Source organism: Somniosus microcephalus, chromosome 28 (assembly GCF_052327205.1).
Source record: "Somniosus microcephalus isolate GS21.2 chromosome 28, FLI_Smic_1.0, whole genome shotgun sequence".
Classification (NCBI taxonomy): Eukaryota; Metazoa; Chordata; class Chondrichthyes; order Squaliformes; family Somniosidae; genus Somniosus; species Somniosus microcephalus.
The window spans coordinates 7,108,639-7,126,281 of NC_141014.1; the positions used below are offsets into that span (position 1 = coordinate 7,108,639).

Genomic DNA, 17,643 nt, shown 5'->3' on the forward strand with positions numbered 1-17,643 from the left:
TTCCTATAAGTTTTTTTACTTCTCGTTGCTTTTTTTCCCCCAGTCAGGCTCTGCAAGGTCTGTAGCTAAGCAACAGCTTCAGCTAGAGACGCTTTTAAGCTGCAGCCGACTGTTTTGAAGCTGTTGCTAAGCAACAGGGTTTGTTGATTCACGGAGCTGAAAATCTCCGTATGTTTCAACATTAGCGCTGGTTTGTCCGGCAGTTTTGATCTAACGGCACCAGCTCGGTCCCGTCGGTGCCGGATATCACAACGTTTCCTGTATATGAAAAGTAAGACTCCAAACTAAAAATTGTTATCTGTTGTACATATCAGTATCATGTTTCAAATTATTTTGGAATATGTTTTCACAATTTTGCCTTTCTTCTTTTCCTACAGTATAATTTTAGAAATACTGCGGATTTTCACTCTTATTGGTCAAATTCTGTTTTCATTGGCTGCAATTCTTCTGATGTCTCTTGTGGTAAAGACTTACCTCATTGGACCGTTTTACAGAAAACTGCACACAGAGGGTAAAGGAAATAGAGAGATACTTGTCCTAGGAATTTCAGCATTTATCTTTCTTATGTTAATGGTAATATATTTACTTTGATTCAAGTTATAGCATTGTAGTACACACATTGGAAAAGTTAGAAATTAGTGAAAACTTTCATCTAGAGCTGTGCAATCTAAAGCTTTCATCGTGAGCCATATGTTCTGGAGCATTTATCTAGAGCTGTATATTCTAAAGCTTTCATCTAGAGCCATGTTTTCATCTGGAACTGTGTATCTGAGCAAGAAATCCCACCTCACCCAGCACAAACTTACCACCATCTCCAAATAAAATAGTTCCTCTAGATTAAAAGACAACATGGAAAGCACAGGGGCCTGGCAGGAAGACCTTGTAACATCAAAAGACAAGATTGCTCACACTTTGCTCTTGATCTAGGCCTATCTCACTTTACTGATCAGAATCACTAACTGGGACTCACTCCCTCACTGATTTTGTCTGTTGGTCTCTCTCACTGTCTTTGTGTGTGTCTCTGTCTCCTACTCTCACTCTGTTGCTGTGTCTCTGTCTATCTCTGATGTTATATTTAATTTCTTCCCTGGTATGTGCTAATGAACCTCATTGTCTCAAACTGATAGCTATATGAGAAACACACTTCTGTTAGCGACTTTGTCTGGTCACAGCTAATGGACGGAATCCACATTCAAATGGGAATTAACCATGTGGGGACAGTGTTGTGCTGTCAGGTGGGTGTGCCCCTGGGTGTCCTCAATGTGAACTCTGGACCCCATGAAGTCTCAGGCCAACCAATCCTGCTGATCAGCTACTGCCCCTCTCCCCTCAGTTGATGAATCAGTATTACACCATGTTAAATACCACTTGGAGGAAGCACTAAGAGAATCAAAGGCAGCGAATGTACTCTGGGTGGGAAACTTCTAATGCCTTGGTAGTGCCACCAATGGATGAGTCCTGAAGGATATGGCTGCCAGACTGAGCCTCCTTCAAATTGTGAGGGAACCAATACGAGGTACGACCTATTTAAAGTCGCCAGCTTATGTTTTGCAGATTATCTGACCATAACAGCATTGGTAGGAGTGGCCGCCATGCAATCTTTGTGAAGACATGTCTTCACGATGAGGACACACTCCAGTGTGTAGCGTGGCACTGCTGCTGTGCTACTTGGAGCAGACTGAGGACAGAACCACCTGCTCAAAACTGGGCATTCATTGCGGGCCATCAGCAGCAGCAGAATTTTATACCAGCACAATCTGTAACCTCATGGCCTGGCACATCTCTCACTCCTCGATCACCATCCAGCTGGAAGACCAACCTTGGTTCAGTAGGGAGTGTAGAAGTGTGTACCAGGAGGTATACTTTAGAATTTATTTTATTCGTTATTGGAATGTGGGTGTAGCTGACAAGGCTGGCCTTTATATGCCCATCTCTAGTTGCCCTAAGAAGCTGGTGATGGAACTGAGTGACTTACTAGACGACTTTAGAGTCCAATACATTGGTGTGGGACTGGAGTCACGTATAGACCAAACCGAGTAAGGAGAGCAGGTCGTCTTCTCTGAAGGGCGCTAATGAACCAGTTGGGTTTCTACGACAATCCAACAGCTTCATGGTCACTTTTACTGAATTTTAATTCCAGATTTTTTTTTTTAACTGAATTCATATTCTCAAGATGGCATGACGATTTTGAACTCACGTTTTCTGGATTATCAGTCCAGGTCTCTGGATAATGTAACTAGTGAAGCTATAAGACGGGGTTATAACACAACAAAAGTAGCAGGTGGTCCCAGGACCATCAGACCAGAGCCAATCTCTCTAGCTCTACCATATCCAGTTGAGAATGGTGGACAATCAGGCAACTAACAGGAGAAGGAGTTTTCCATGAACATCCCCATCCTCAAGAATGGCGGTTCCCAGCACGCGAGTTCAAGGCTGAAGTGTTTCCAAGTGTCTTCAGTACCCAGTCAGTTTGTGTTCAGTACATGTGTTTAAGAAGTGATTGAGTGTGCAGGTCACAGCAAAGATGGGCCTTGCTAACATCCTGGCTGTAACACTAAAGACCTGCTCACCACAGTTAGCCGGGTTTCCTAACCACCCTATTTCAGTGCAGCTTTGACACCCAGCAATGTGGAAAATTGCTGGGGTCTAAACTATCCACAAGAAGCAGGATAAATGTCGCCCAGCAAATGACCACCCCATTGGCCTTTTCCCAATCCTCAGCAAAGTGATGGAGGGAGTCTTCAGTAGCGCCATCGTGCTACACCTACTCACTAATACTCAGTTCTGCTTCATCTAGAACCACTCCGCTCCCGACCTCCGAGCTGAATGCCAGAGGAGATGTGTGAGTGGCTGTGCTTGACCGATCATGGTGCCATAACAAAACTAAGGTCAATGGGGGTTAGGGATACCCTCTAGTGGCTGGAGTCATGCATGATACTCAGGAAGATAGTCATGTTGGTGGCTAATTATCACAGTCACAGGACATTGCTGGCACGTAGCCTCCTCAACCCAACCATCTTTAGCTGCTTCATCAATGATCTTCCCTCTTTCATACGGCATGCGCTTTTCAGTGACGATTTTGCCGTGTTCAACTCCATTCACAACTCCTCCAATAATAAAGCAGCCCATGCCATCCTACAGTGGACCTGGCTAACATCCAGGCTTGGACTGACAAGTGGCAGGTAACGTTTACACCACATAAGTGGCAGACAGTGAGCATCTTGAATAAGCAAATGTCCTTACCACCTCCCTCTGATCTTCAATACCAACACCATTGCTGAGTCCCTTAACATTCCTGATGTCGTCATTGACCAGATGTTTAACTGGAGCGAGCATGTCGACATTGGCTACAATAGGAAAGCAGAGGCTGGATACTATGATGAGTGGCTCATCATCTGACCCTTCAACATCAACAAGACCTAAGTCAGGAGTGTGATGGAATGAGCAGTTCACTTGATGAGTGCCCCTACCACTGGACTCAGTATCCACCACTGCATACTGTAGCTGCAGTATATACTTCAACAATAGTGCACCCTGCCCTGTGGCCTCTACCACCAAGTAGGTAAAGAGTAGCAAGATCTTGAGTCGCCATCAACCCCGAGTTCCCCTCCAAGTCGCACAGTCCTGACTTAGACATATACTGCCGTTCCGTCATTGTTTGTTGGCTCAAAGCCCTGGAATTCCCGAACACCTTTGCCTGAGAACCATCACAGCAAGGACTGCGGCGGTTCAAGCAGAAGGTCCACCGCCACCTTCTCAGGGCATCTTAGGATGGACAATAATACTGCCTTGTCAGCATCACCATTATCCCAAGAACAAAAACAAATTCACTTGAATTCTCTCCTTGACCGATAGGTAAAATGCTTGAAATGTGACAGTAACTTGGGAAAATAATGCAACATATTTGTAAGCTCTATGTAGCTGATGGTGCATCTACCATGACTTTACCTTTATTTCACTCTGAAAATCTGAGGAAAATGTTGTTTGTGTTCAGAAAACCGTAGTTCTGAGCTATCGGGTCTGTTTGCTTCACCGGGACTCAGGAAATTGGCAGTGAAGAGTCCTTATCCAGAAAACATTTTCACCGTAGAGGTGGCGTGTTAGGGTTTGTGGGAGCATGGATGATGAGATCTGCAGAAATCTGGACGTATGAGAAACAAAGGCTGGTATTGGGATGAAACGGACTGAGAGTGCACCAGAGAGGGAGTCTGGGTGGATTGCTGGCTAACACACACAAGGGTTCAGGGCAAGAATGGAGACATCCATACTCCCAGTCGTTCCTCTCCTCCCAGGTTGGATGCAGAACGTGCCAAAACTAGGATGTCTGGCAAGACCTGTTTACTTGCATGGTGGGAAAGTAGCTATTTTTGCTGTTTGTGTGATTTAAAAAAAAAATACATATATGATTTTTCTATACTTGAAAAATGTTATCAATCTGCAGATTTGTGTCAACACTTAAATGCTGACATTACGAATAATGAGATTTTTAATATAAAGTATTTCTTCCCTTCCCTTTTCTCCCACAAAAAGGTTTAAAAGTTTTTCCACCTAGTTGGAGAAATCCTTGTTGTCGAGTTGTTTGCCTGGATGATTTGTGTAATTTAGGGTGCATTTATATAACTAGCATTGGGCCAGCCTGAGGTTAGAGGCTAGACTTGACCGTGAAGCGTTGTGAAGTGAGGCAGCTGGAGGAGAGAATCCCATTCCACCTCACTTCAGGGTCGCTGCAGGCCTTAATAATTATAGAACCCTATCCGAATAATGAAGTTCGACGCAGTGAAACAAAATAACCAAGTTTAATAAACAAACAACTTAACTGGTAAAACTACAAGAGCAGATGTAAGCAGGTCTGTGCAGCCCACAGCCTCTCTAAGACTGCTACTAAATACTGGAAGCTGACGTTATGACGTCATCACGCTCTCCGCGCCAACTGGGGGTCACGTGATCGGCGCCATGACGTCATCACTCGAAAATACAAGAAACTACATACAGTTTAAAGGTGCAGTCCACAGCTGCACTACATGGTAGTTAAAGGAATGATTATTGATTGCCCAGTGTCTCTTGGTGGCTCCGCCACAGGCGCCCCCCCCAGAATTCTCTTTAACAGACAGTGTCAAACGAACAGGAGGTTTAATGATTCTGCCCGAACGACTACGAACTTCAGACGATGGAACGTTGGAAGACGAGCCAATGCTTGGCTGTGTCTGAAGCGGTGCATCTGGGGTGGAGGAAACAGTAGCAGAAGGTGTAGACAAGGATGAGGCTGAAGCAGGCAATTTAATGGTAGACTGTTGCATAACTGGTCTAGCAGCCAACGGTGGTCGTCCACGGCGAGGTGGCTGAGCAGCAACAACTGGTTCACTCCGATCCAGATGGGCTGGTTTAAGTCGGTCGATGGAGATGGTATCGGACTTACCTCCCACTTCGACTGTGAAATATTTCTCTCCCGCTGCGATGACACGAAACGGTCCAGCATAAGGTGGTCTGAGTGTATCTCTATGAGCATCCTGCCGAATAAAAACGTAATCGGAACTCATAAGTTCTGCCGGTACATGAGGCCTCTGTAGGTTGTGATGCGAGGTTGGAATAGGCAGGAAATTCTTTGCCACCTCGTGATGCTGAAGAAGCTGCTGAGCAGGTGACCACGGTTCTGTATGTGGAGGGAGGAAATCCCCTGGTACTCGAAGTGCTTGACCGTAGACTAACTCAGCCGATGAAGCCTGGAGGTCATCCTTGGGGGCTGTACGGAGGCCTAGCATCACCCAAGGGAGTCTATCCACCCAGTTGGGACCACGCAAGCTGGCACGGAGGGACGCCTTTAGAGACCGATGAAACCTCTCACATAAACCATTTGCTTGCGGATGGTAAGCGGTGGTACGGTGCAGCTTGGTACCCAAGCCCTGTGCAACTGCGTTCCACAATTCTGACATGAATTGTGGACCTCGGTCAGAGGAGATATCAGATGGCACCCCAAACCGGGCCACCCACGACGAAATAAACGCCCTGGATACGTCCGCTGTAGTAGTAGCAACCAAGGGAATCGCCTCTGGCCACCTGGTAGTACGGTCCACTATTGTCAGGAGATGCATGAAACCCCGCGAAGTGGGGAGGGGACCCACTAAGTCCACGTGTACATGATCGAACCGGCGTTCAGGCACCGGAAAGATGGCCACTGGAGCCTTAACATGACGATGGACCTTTGATTTTTGACAGTCCACGCAATTGTTTGTCCAGTCCCGAACGTCTAAATGCATTCCCTTCCAAACAAATTTGCGGGACATAAGTCGTTGTGAAGCTCGCATCCCCGGGTGTGATAAGCCATGTATAACCTGAAAAATCTTCTTACACCATTCGACTGGCACAATGGGCCGGGGCACTCCCATGGATGTGTCACACAAGAGCGTGGTTCCTGCTGATTGGAACATAACATCGGCTACCTGCAAGCTAGAAGGCATGGTCCGATATGCCTGAACTTCGGGATCTGCCAGCTGTTCTTCCGCCAACCCGACGAAATCGATTCCCAGGTGAATTGCCTGGACTGGGGCACGCGAAAGGCAATCAGCCACGAGATTATCTTTGCCAGACACATGTCGTAAATCCGTCGTAAATTCAGATATAAATGTAAGGTGGCGCTGTTGCCGGGCTGACCACGGCTCCGCCATTTTGGCCATTGCAAAAGTGAGCGGTTTATGGTCCACAAATACAGTAAACGGGCGCCCTTCTAGGAGAAAACGAAAATGCCGGATGGCCAAAAACAAGGCCAGCAACTCCCTATCAAAAGTGCTATATTTTCGCTCATTCTTGCGCAGTTGGCGACTAAAAAAGGCCAATGGCTGCCAAGTCCCATTGTTCCTGAACCGCCCCGATGGCGTAATCGGAGGCATCGGTAGTAAGGGCGATGGTCGCGCCCGGGAGTGGGTGTGCAAGCATAGTTGCATCTGCCAATGCCGCCTTGGTGTCCAGGAACGCCTGGTCCATCTGTGGTGTCCAAATGATAACATCTTTACCCGACTTCCCTTTGAGTGCTTCGTACAGTGGCTGCATCAATTGGGCTGCCTTGGGGACAAAACGATGATAAAAATTTACCATCCCCAGAAACTCCTGAAGAGATTTGAGTATATGAGGCCACGGGAATGCCGTAACTGCCTCTACCTTAGTGGCCAGTGGGACGGCGCCTTCTGAGGTGATCCTATGCCCCAGAAAGTCAATGCTGGTTAACCCAAACTGGCATTTGGCTAGATTTATGATGAGGCCATGTTGGCTGAGACGGGCAAAGAGTGTACGTAAATGAGCCATGTGCTCCTCCTTATCCTTACTAGCAATGAGAATGTCATCCAAGTGAATGAAAATGAAGGGAAGGTCCCGTGACACAGAGTCCATAAGTCGCTGAAAGGCCTGAGCTGCATTTTTCAATCCAAACGGCATGCGAAGGAACTCAAAAAGGCCAAACGGTGTGATGACCGCCGTTTTGGGGACGTCTTGAGGGTGCACAGGAACTTGGTGATATCCACGGACGAGATCTACTTTAGAAAATATTGAGTTGCCAGCCAAATGAGCCGAAAAATCTTGTATATGCGGTATTGGATACCTATCCGGCATAGTAGCTTCGTTAAGGCGTCTATAATCCCCGCAAGGCCTCCATCCGCCACCTGGTTTAGGTACAATGTGTAGTGGAGAAGACCAAGGACTATCGGAGTGTCGGACAATCCCAAGGCGCTCCATGATCTGAAACTCTGCCTTTGCGGCCACAAGCTTTCCGGGTTCCAATCTTCGTGCCCGAGCGTAAACAGGCGATCCCGTTGTGGTGATGTAATGCACCACACCGTGCCTCGCGACTGCTGCCGAGAATGTAGGCCTGGTGAGCCCCGGGAACTCGCCAAGTAGACGCCTAAACCCTTCCTGCGATGGAACCGCACAGGCAACCGACCAGGAGACAGCAGTACTGCGATGACACGGCACCGCGTGGAAAGTAGACGCATTAATGAGTTGACAATGTTGGACGTCGACCAGAAAACCATAGGCACAGAAAAAATCAGCCCCCAGGATGGCCTGTGATACTTTAGCCGTTATAAACTCCCACACAAAACGTTGACCTCCAAGAGTTAAATTAACTGTCCGTTTACCGAACGTGCGAATGGCCGCACCATTGGCTGCCTCGAGGGAAGGGCCGTGACCGCCGGATTGTAGATCTAGCTTTGAAGCTGGCAAAATACTGCACTGAGAACCAGTGTCACACAAGAATCGTCGCCCTGTCCAGGAATCAGTAATGTAGAGGAGTTTTCCCGCTGAACCGACTGCCATGGTGAACTGGGTGTGTTTGTCAGACCCTGTCATCCTCATCGAAGTTTGTGAGCCTGCTGGAGATTTTTTTTCAACAAAACTGCAGGGAGGACGGCAGCGTCGAGCCTTGGCGCCAAAACGGGCGTGGTACACACACCAGCCTGCTGGAGGAGGGCTGGACTTTGCTCGCATAGGGGAAAGACGCCTCGTGGCTGCACAACTCTGCTGTATGACCATAAAAGTCTTGTCTGCCTCTGCAGCAAGCTCGGCACAGTCCGTAATCGTAGAACTGGCCAAGGCTGCCTGAACTGGCTCAGGTAGCTGGCAGAGGAAGAGTTCTCGAAACAAAAAACATTGGGGCTCCGAACCCAAAAGCGTAAGCATTTGGCTCATCAATTCCGATGGTTTTGAGTCCCCAAGGCCGGGCATAGCAATAAGCCTGCGTGCACGCTCCGACTTATTTAAACCAAACACCTGTAGTAAGCGATTTTTTAGAGCTTCATACTTGCCCTCTGCCGGTGGATTCCCCAGGAGGCTGACGACCCGCGAAGCCGTGGCGCTGTCGAGAGCGGAAACCACGTAATAATAACGGGTCGAATCTGCTGTAATGTCCCGAAGTGCAAACTGGGCTTCTGCCTGGAAAAACCATGCTGCTGGTTGCTGTTCCCAGAACTGCGGCAAATTAGGGGCAACAGCGTTCGTGTTCATTATAAGTATCTCGACGAAAGTTGTCCAACGAGATCGGGGTCACCAATGTAGGAACGGAAGTTCCTATCCGAATAATGAAGTTCGACGCAGTGAAACAAAATAACCAAGTTTAATAAACAAACAACTTAACTGGTAAAACTACAAGAGCAGATGTAAGCAGGTCTGTGCAGCCCACAGCCTCTCTAAGACTGCTACTAAATACTGGAAGCTGACGTCATGACGTCATCACGCTCTCCGCGCCAACTGGGGGTCACGTGATCGGCGTCATGACGTCATCACGCGAAAATACAAGAAACTACATACAGTTTAAAGGTGCAGTCCACAGCTGCACTACATGGTAGTTAAAGGAATGATTATTGATTGCCCAGTGTCTCTTGGTGGCTCCGCCACAGAACCATAGAAGTTTACAGCAAGGACATTCAGACATCTTGTTTCTGACGATTTTTTCTGGAGCACTCTAAAACTAGTCCCGCTTCCCACTCTCTCCATATCTTTTGTATTTATTCACTTTTCCCTTAAGATTCAGTGCTTTCATTGGCTTCATTTCCAAAAGGTCCCATTTTTGGACCCTGGGATTGAAAGTGTTACAAGTTGAGCTTGTTAGATGCCAAATAGGTAACCAGGCAGAAAGTAGTTGCTGCATCTCCTTCACTGAGCTCAGATGAAGTTTAGAATTCTTGAGTCTAAGGAGACAGCTTCCTAATTGTGACTACCCCAGTTAGATCTGTCAGATTGCTAACCCTTATGCTTGGTTTCCTTTCAAGATACCAGCAAAAGTTAGGGTGACACTAGGTGACCTTCATACACCATGTAAGAAGTCACACAACACCAGGTTATAGTCCAACAGCTTTATTTGAAATCACAAGCTTTCGGAGCGCTGCTCCTTCGTCAGGTGAAGTCCAGGAGCAGCGCTCCGAAAGCTTGTGATTTCAAATAAAGCTGTTGGACTATAACCTGGTGTTGTGTGACTTCTTACATTTGTCCACCCCAGTCCGACTCCGGCATCTCCATACCATTCATACACCATGTGAGAGGTCATGTACAGTGTATACAATACGGTGAGAATCAGCATGATCCAAGTGCAGGACTCCTCCTGTTTGGAATGCTGGGCTCAGCGATAAACCCACGGATTTGGAGGAGACTTTCATTTGAGAAAGGATGATTACGGAGTCCTATTGAATAATTTACATTTCTGTATTTTAATTGAATTTTGTTTAAGATGTTTATACATTGGAAGAAATACTTTTATTAAAACTCTAGAAGTTGCATGTATATTTATTAACCTGTACATAAAGTGTTCAGATCAATATATCAGAACATACTATAAATTGTCCCATAACCATCAACACACGTGCCAAAAAACTGGTCAATTCTAGAGAATAGCACAGGTTACTATTCTCCATGTGTCACAGTCGAGTTACATGTCACAGGTTAATATCCACATGTCACAGCATTGAGTTACATGTCACAGGTTAATATCCACATGTCACAGCATTGAGTTACATGTCACAAGTTAATATCCACATGTCACAGCATTGAGTTACATGTTTTTCCAAGATTAGTTATGGGAAGAAAACCTTTCTGACAGTATTACCTTTAGCAAAGCATGAGGAATTAATTTAGCATCAACACATGTTGTGGAATGAATACATTGAGTGGGGGTTGCTTATTCTTGCTGCTTTGCCTCTGACAGGAATGCCTGTGATTTTTATGAGGAACGTCGAGCATTAGCTATTATTGCTTTGCAGAAATATAAGTGCTGCTCTTTTTATTTATCATTTAATGATTGTAGTATTGCTGTTAACTGTGCATGAAGCAGACCTTTTGACAGAAAGTTCACCGTTTTTTAATTTTATTATTTTTCTGCAGGCAACTGAGATGCTAGATGTGTCCATGGAGCTGGGTTGTTTCATGGCCGGAGCATTAATTTCATCACAAGGTCACATTGCTGCAGATGAAGTGATGTTGTGTATGGAACCTATACGGGATTTTCTAGCCATCATTTTCTTCGCGTCTATTGGTAATTAAAAGCTTTACGGTGTTAGGGAGTGGATGGTTCTTATAAGTTTATAAGTTATTCCTCAAGATAATAGGGTTCAAAAATATTTATTGGCAATCATAGAAATTTAAGCCTACAATGATAAATATTAACAATAATTACACATGTACCTAAAAGCACACTTACGGCAATACAGCTTCAAGCTCAAGCTTGTCGGTTGGCCAAGCCTTAACGAATCCCTCCAGTAAGGTTGCCCCCCGCCACAGTACCGAAACAGCTCTCATCAAAGTCACAAATGACACCCTTTGTGACTGTGACAAAGGTAAACTGTCCCTCCTCATCCTCCTCATCCTGCAGCCTTTGACACGGTTGACCACTCCATCCTTCTCCAAGGTCTCTCCACCGTCGTCCAGCTGGGTGGGACTGCACTCGCCTGGTTCCATTCTTATCTCTCTAATCGTAACCAGAGAATCACCTGCAACGGCTTCTCTTCCCGCTCCCGCATCGTTACCTCTGGTGTCCCCCAAGGATCTATCCTTGGCCCCCTCCTATTTCTCATCCACATGTTGCCCCTTGGTGACATCATCCGAAAACACAGCATCAGTTTCCACATGTACGCTGATGACACCCAGCTCTACCTCACTACCACTTCTCTCGACCCCTCCACGGTGTCTAAATTGTCAGACTGTCCGACATCCAGTTCTGGATGAGCAGAAATTTTCTCCAATTAAATATTGGGAAGACCGAAGCCATTGTTTTCGGTCCCTGCCACAAACACCGTTCCCTAGCCACCGACTCCATCCCTCTCCCTAGCCTCTGTCTGAGGCTGAACCACAGTGTTTGCAACCTTGGTGTCATATTTGACCCTGAAATAAACTTCTGACCACATATCTGTGCCATAACTAAGACCTCCTATTTGCACCTCCACAACGTTGCCTGTCTCCGCCCCTGCCTCATCTCATCCGCTGCTGAAACCCTCATCCATGCCTTTGTTACCTCTAGACTTGACTATTCCAACGCATCCCTGGCCGGCCTCCCACATTCCACCCTACGTAAACTTGAGGTCATCCAAAACTCGGCTGCCCGTGTCCTAACTCGCACCAGGTCCCGTTCACCCATCACCCCTGTGCTCGCTGACCTACTTTGGCTCCCGGTTAAGCAGTGCCTCGATTTCAAAATTCTCATCCTTGTTTTCAAATCCCTCCAAGGCCTCGCCCCTCCCTATCTCTGTAATTTGCTCCAGCCCTTCAACCCCCCCCACCCCCGAGATATCTGCGCTCCTCTAATTCTGCCCTCCTGAGCATCCCTGTTTATAATCGCTCAACCATTGGTGGCCGTGCCTTCTGTTGCCTGGGCCCTAAGCTCTGGAATTCCCTCCCTACACCTCTCCGCCTCGCTACCGCTCTCTCCTCCTTTAAGACGCTCCTTAAAACCTACCTCTTTGACCAAGCTTTTGGTCACCTGCCCTAATTTCTCCTTATGTGGCTCGGCGTCAAATTTTGTTTTATAACACTCCTGTGAAGCACCTTGAGACGTTTTACTACGTTGAAGGCTCTACAAGTTGTTGTTGTAAAGTGCTTTGTCCTTTAATGTCGATCTTTTTGAGTCCTATTGTGTCTGCAGCCATCCAGGCAAGGGCTGAGCACTCCGTCACACTCCTGATACGAACCTTGCAAATGTTGGAGAGACTTTGCAGCGTACCCAGACTCTGCCTTGTTCTCATCACCATGCTGTTGCTGTGGCTCCAGTGAAGATTCTGGTCACTGACTCCCCCCCCCAAAATGTTGCGGGTGGTGACTTAGCAATTGTGCTGCTATTGAAGATTTGTACATTGAGCAGGACATCCTCACTTTTGAACTCCAACTCCCTCGAGATAGAGGTCAACATTCTATTCGTCTTTTTGACTACTTTTTCTACTTGTGCACGAGCTTTTAATGATTTGTGAACAACGATTTATAACGTGAATTATAACACTCAGTGAGGGTCATGAGCAACGTTCCCTTTAAGCTGCACAGTCGAGCAGGGAACCCACACAGCCGATTAAAGGAGCTGTGCGGCGCCAAAAAAAATTAAAGGGAACATTGTTCATGAACTATAATACTCGGTGAGGGCCATGATGTATAGCGATCAGTGAGTGTCGTGAGGTATAACTTCCGGAGAAGTATGTCGCTCGGTGCGAGCGGCGAGGTAGGGCGCTCGGTGCGAGCGGCGAGGTAGGGCGCTCGGTGCGAGCGGCGAGGTAGGGCGCTCAGTGCGAGCGGCGAGGTAGGGCGCTTGGTAAGGTAACAGTAGTGAAGGACATCGCAATTGTTTCTCTCATAGCTGTAAACTTAGAGGCAAATGAGCCTCAGTTGATATCAGTAATATGTGAACTATGTTTGATAAAGATAACTGCTAAGTACAGGAAACTTTGTTATATCCGGCACCGACGGGACCGAGCTGTTGCCGATCTATCAAACCTGTCGGACATACCAGCGTTAATGTTGAAGCATACGGAGGTTTTCATCTCCGTATCTGACAACAAACACTGTTGCTTAGCAACAGCTTCTAAACAGTCGGCCCATACCTTGGAAGCGTCTCTGTAGCTTAGCAACAGCTTCAGAGAGACTTTCCAGAGACTGACTGTTGGAAAAAAAAAAGCCACGAGAAGAAAAAAAAACTAACAAAAGGGCTCCTGATTTCTGCCGGTAGATCGAGGTTTCCGGACATACAACCTCCGGATAAACCAAAGTCTCCTGTACCTGCTTATTTTAAGGGATGGCACATACAGTTATTGTTCCTCTGCCCTTCACAGGTCTTCATGTCTTCCCAACATTTGTGCTTTATGAACTGACTGTCCTAATGTGCCTTACACTGGCAGTGGTAGTGTCCAAGGTAATGTATTTAACGTCAGTCTTGAGGGAAGGGTTTTTAGATCTGAAATGTTGACTGAATTACTTCTGTTTCTCCACAGAGGCTGAATGACCTGCTGAGTATTTCCAGCTCCTTATGTTTTAGATTTCAGACTTCCAGCATCTGCAGTATTTATCTTTTTTTCTATGTTTTTGGGATGTGGGTGACAAGGCAGGCCACATTTGTTGCTATCTCTCATTGCCCTGAGAAGATGCTGTTGGGCCTTTGCCCACAATGGTGTAAGGGAGGAAACTCCAGGATTCTGACCCAGCAATGATGGAATGTCTGGGTGGTGAGTGATGCAGGGGAACTTGGAGGTGATGGTGTTCCAACACATTGCTGCTCTTGTCCTTCCTTCTCAGTGACGGAGATTGTGGCACAGGGAGGTACCATTGAAGTAACTCTGGGGAGTTGCTGCAGTGCATCCTCTAGATTGTGTATGCTGCAGCCATAGTGGATATTGAGTCCAGTGGCAGGGGCACCAATTAATTCAGATAAAATGTAATCACTTGCCCATATTCTATAACACTGCCAAATATAGCTCATTGGACTAAAAGGCCATGAAGCCATTTGATAAGGTCAGTATCACAGCTATAATACAGTAGCAAAATACTGCGGAGGCTGGAAATCTGAAATAACAGCAGAAAATGCTGGAAACACTCAGCAGGTCAGGCAGCATCGAGGAGAGAGAAACCGAGTCAACGTTTCAGGTCGATGACCCTTCGCAGTTCTGACGAAGGGTTTGACCCGAAACATTGACTCTGTTTCTCTCTCCTCGATGCTGCCTGACCTGCTGAGTGTTTCCAGCACTTTCTGTTCTTATTACAGGTATAATAACTTGGTTAAAAGGATGGAAGTATTAGCAACACTGAATTTCACAGCATCTTGGTTTCAGTTATTTGATGCGTGTGACCAGCCATGTGATACTAAACCATACAGACCAGCAGGTGCCCTGTCCAGTTTCTGGGCTGTGCTATGATAGCTCAGCTCGGGGTGAGGAAGGTGATGTCAGTGCTGGTTGAGGATGAGATCAGGTTTGGATGTGGCTTGCTCCCCAAAAGTCAAAGAGCCCGCTGGCACCTGCTGTCGAAAGTGTTACAGGGTGGCTGGCCACTTGGCAACAGTACTGGAGGGCTAGCATTGCCTGCGAAATCGTGTCGCCACAGCTTCAGGTGAAAATACAAAACTGGAGGGGGTGGGAAAAGAGTCATTGAGAACATTAGTTTTGTTGACCACTGCAAAACTTGACCCTCTAAGGAACAGTTCTTGCACTGGGAGATGGAACCCAGTCAGGTATAGCACGGACAGGTGTAAAACAAGAGTTCCCCTACGCTGCCCAATGACTGCTTCAATCTCAACCTTAGAAGTGGGCCCTCCTATGTACGAGTGTGGCATTATTTCCGTTACCCACACTATGCCTGAGTAACATTGTCAGTCACTGCCAGATTAATGGTAATTCTGTTCTGTAGGCCATGCCTCAGAAGAACTGAGAATGCACAAACTAATTTCAAGTGGGCCCCTGACAGCCAACAGTCTGGGCTGGATTTGAACACCACTCTGGAGATGAAAGCTAGAGTCTGGCCCACTGTACCACCCAGTTCCCCACCAGTGTTCTGCTACAACAAAAAATGCAGATACAGTTGAATCCGTGTGTGGGGGCCGCCTCGTGTCGGGATCGCTGTGTGCATGCCTGCAGAAATAAAATCCAATAAGGAGCGTGTAGAATGGGAGGCCGGGGCTGTGAGAGCATTGAAAGAGCCACGGTAACAAAAGCATGGATGAGGCTTTCAGCAGCTGATGGACTGATGCAGTTAAGACACTGACACCATTTTCCACCTCGCCTGCCTGATGGAATCATAGAACAGTGCAGCTCAGAAGGAGGCCATTCGGCCCATTGAGTCTGCGCTGGCTCTTCTGAAGAGCAGTCTAGTTAGTCCCATTCCCCCGCTGTTTTCCCATATCCATGCAATTGTTTTCTCCTTCAAGTATTTATCCAATTCCCTTTTGAAGGCTACTATTGAATCTGTATCCACCGCCCTATCAGGCAGCGCATTCCAAATCCTAAACACTCGTTGCGTAAACAAGTTTTCCCTGATGTTGCCTCTGGTTCTTTTGCCAATCACTGCCTCAGCCCATCATCTGCCGAAATCCTCCAGCTTTGACTCTATCAACCCTTCAGCCATTGGAAACCGTTTCTCCTTATTTACTCTATCTAAACCGTTCATGATTTGAAACATCTCTATAAAATCTCCTCTGCTGTAAAGAGAACAACCTCAGCTTCTTCAGTCTATCCACGTAACTGTAATCCCTCACCCCGGAACCATTCTAGTGAATCTCTTTTGTACCCTCTCTTAAGCCTTCACGTCCTTCCTAAAGTGTGGTGCCCAGAATTGGAGGCATTTCTCCAGCTGGAGCTGAACTGGTGTTTTATACAGGTTTAGCATCACTTCCTGGCTTTTGTACTCTGCCTCTATTTATAAAGCCCAGGGTCCCATCTGCTTTGTTAACCTGTCCTGCCACCTTCAAAGATTTGTACACAGAGAGCAGCTCTCTCTGTTATTGCCCCTTTCAAATTGTACCATTTAGCTTAGCTTGCTGCGAATTCCTGCTCCCACCCACCAAACAAGTCGCCAGGTGGTCATTGTTAGCATAAGTTTAAAGGGATAGAAACATAGAAGATAGGAGCAGGAGTAGGCCATTTGGCCCCTCGAGCCTGCTCCGCCATTCAATGAGATCATGGCTGATCATCCAAATTCAGTACCCTGTCCCTGCCTTCTCTCCATATCCCTTGATCCCTTTAGCCTTAAGAATTATATCTAACTCCTTCTTGAATATATTCTGTGGTAGAGAATTCCACAGGTTCACCACTCTCTGGGTGAAGAAATTCCTCCTCATCTCAGTCCTAAATGGCTTACCCCTTATCTTTAGACTGTGACCCCTGGTTCTGGACTCCCCCGCCATCGGGAACATCCTTCCTGCATCTAGTCTGTCTAGTCCTGTTAGAATTTTATAAGTTTCAATGAGATCCCCTCTCATTCTTCTAAAGTCCAACGAATATAATCCTAATCGACCCAATCTCTCCTCATACGTCATTCCTGCCATCCCAGGTATCAGTCTGGTGAATCTTCGCTGCACTCCCTCCATGGCAAGAACATCCTTCCTCATAAGGCGACCAAAACTGCACACAATACTCAAGGTGTGGTCTCACCAAGGCCCTGTACAACTGCAGCAAGACATCCCTGCTCCTGTACTCGAATCCTCTCGCTATGAAGGCCAACATACCATTTGCTGCCTTAACCGCCTGCTGCAGCTGCATGCTTACCTTCAGCGACTGGTGCACAAGGACACCCAGGTCTCGTTGCACTTCCCCTTCTCCCAATCTATTGCTGTTCAGATAATAATCTGCCTTCCTGTTTTTGCCACCAAAGTGGATAACCTCGCATTTATCCACATTATACTGCATCTGCCCAATCACCCAATCCTCAGCACCCACCAGGGAAAGTTGGATGGAAGCTTAACGCACATTTTTGTAGCAGCCACTTGTGGGTTTTGAGTCTTAAAGGATTCCAAATGTTATGTACTTGCTGCCATAAGTTCTACAACATGTTTGCCAGCTGTTTTTGTTTTCGCTCCCGATGCTTCTACCCTTCCCCTTTAAGCTGCTGCTGCAGGACCTTCCCATTCGACCAACTCACCTGATTTCCTGTAAGGATTTCGGGGGTTTCTTTTAAACTGGTTTAAGGTAATCTACCTGGCCAGCAGTC

At 46.8% G+C, this 17,643-nt stretch overlaps 1 long non-coding RNA gene across 1 annotated transcript; it reads left to right on the top strand.

The window, feature by feature from the left end:
* Positions 1-422: 422 nt before the first annotated feature.
* LOC147098753 (uncharacterized) lies at positions 423-13,854 on the top strand. Its single transcript, XR_015073912.1, has 3 exons — positions 423-573; positions 10,858-11,008; positions 13,782-13,854. It is a non-coding gene; the product is annotated as an uncharacterized LOC147098753 (long non-coding RNA).
* Positions 13,855-17,643: the final 3,789 nt, after the last annotated feature.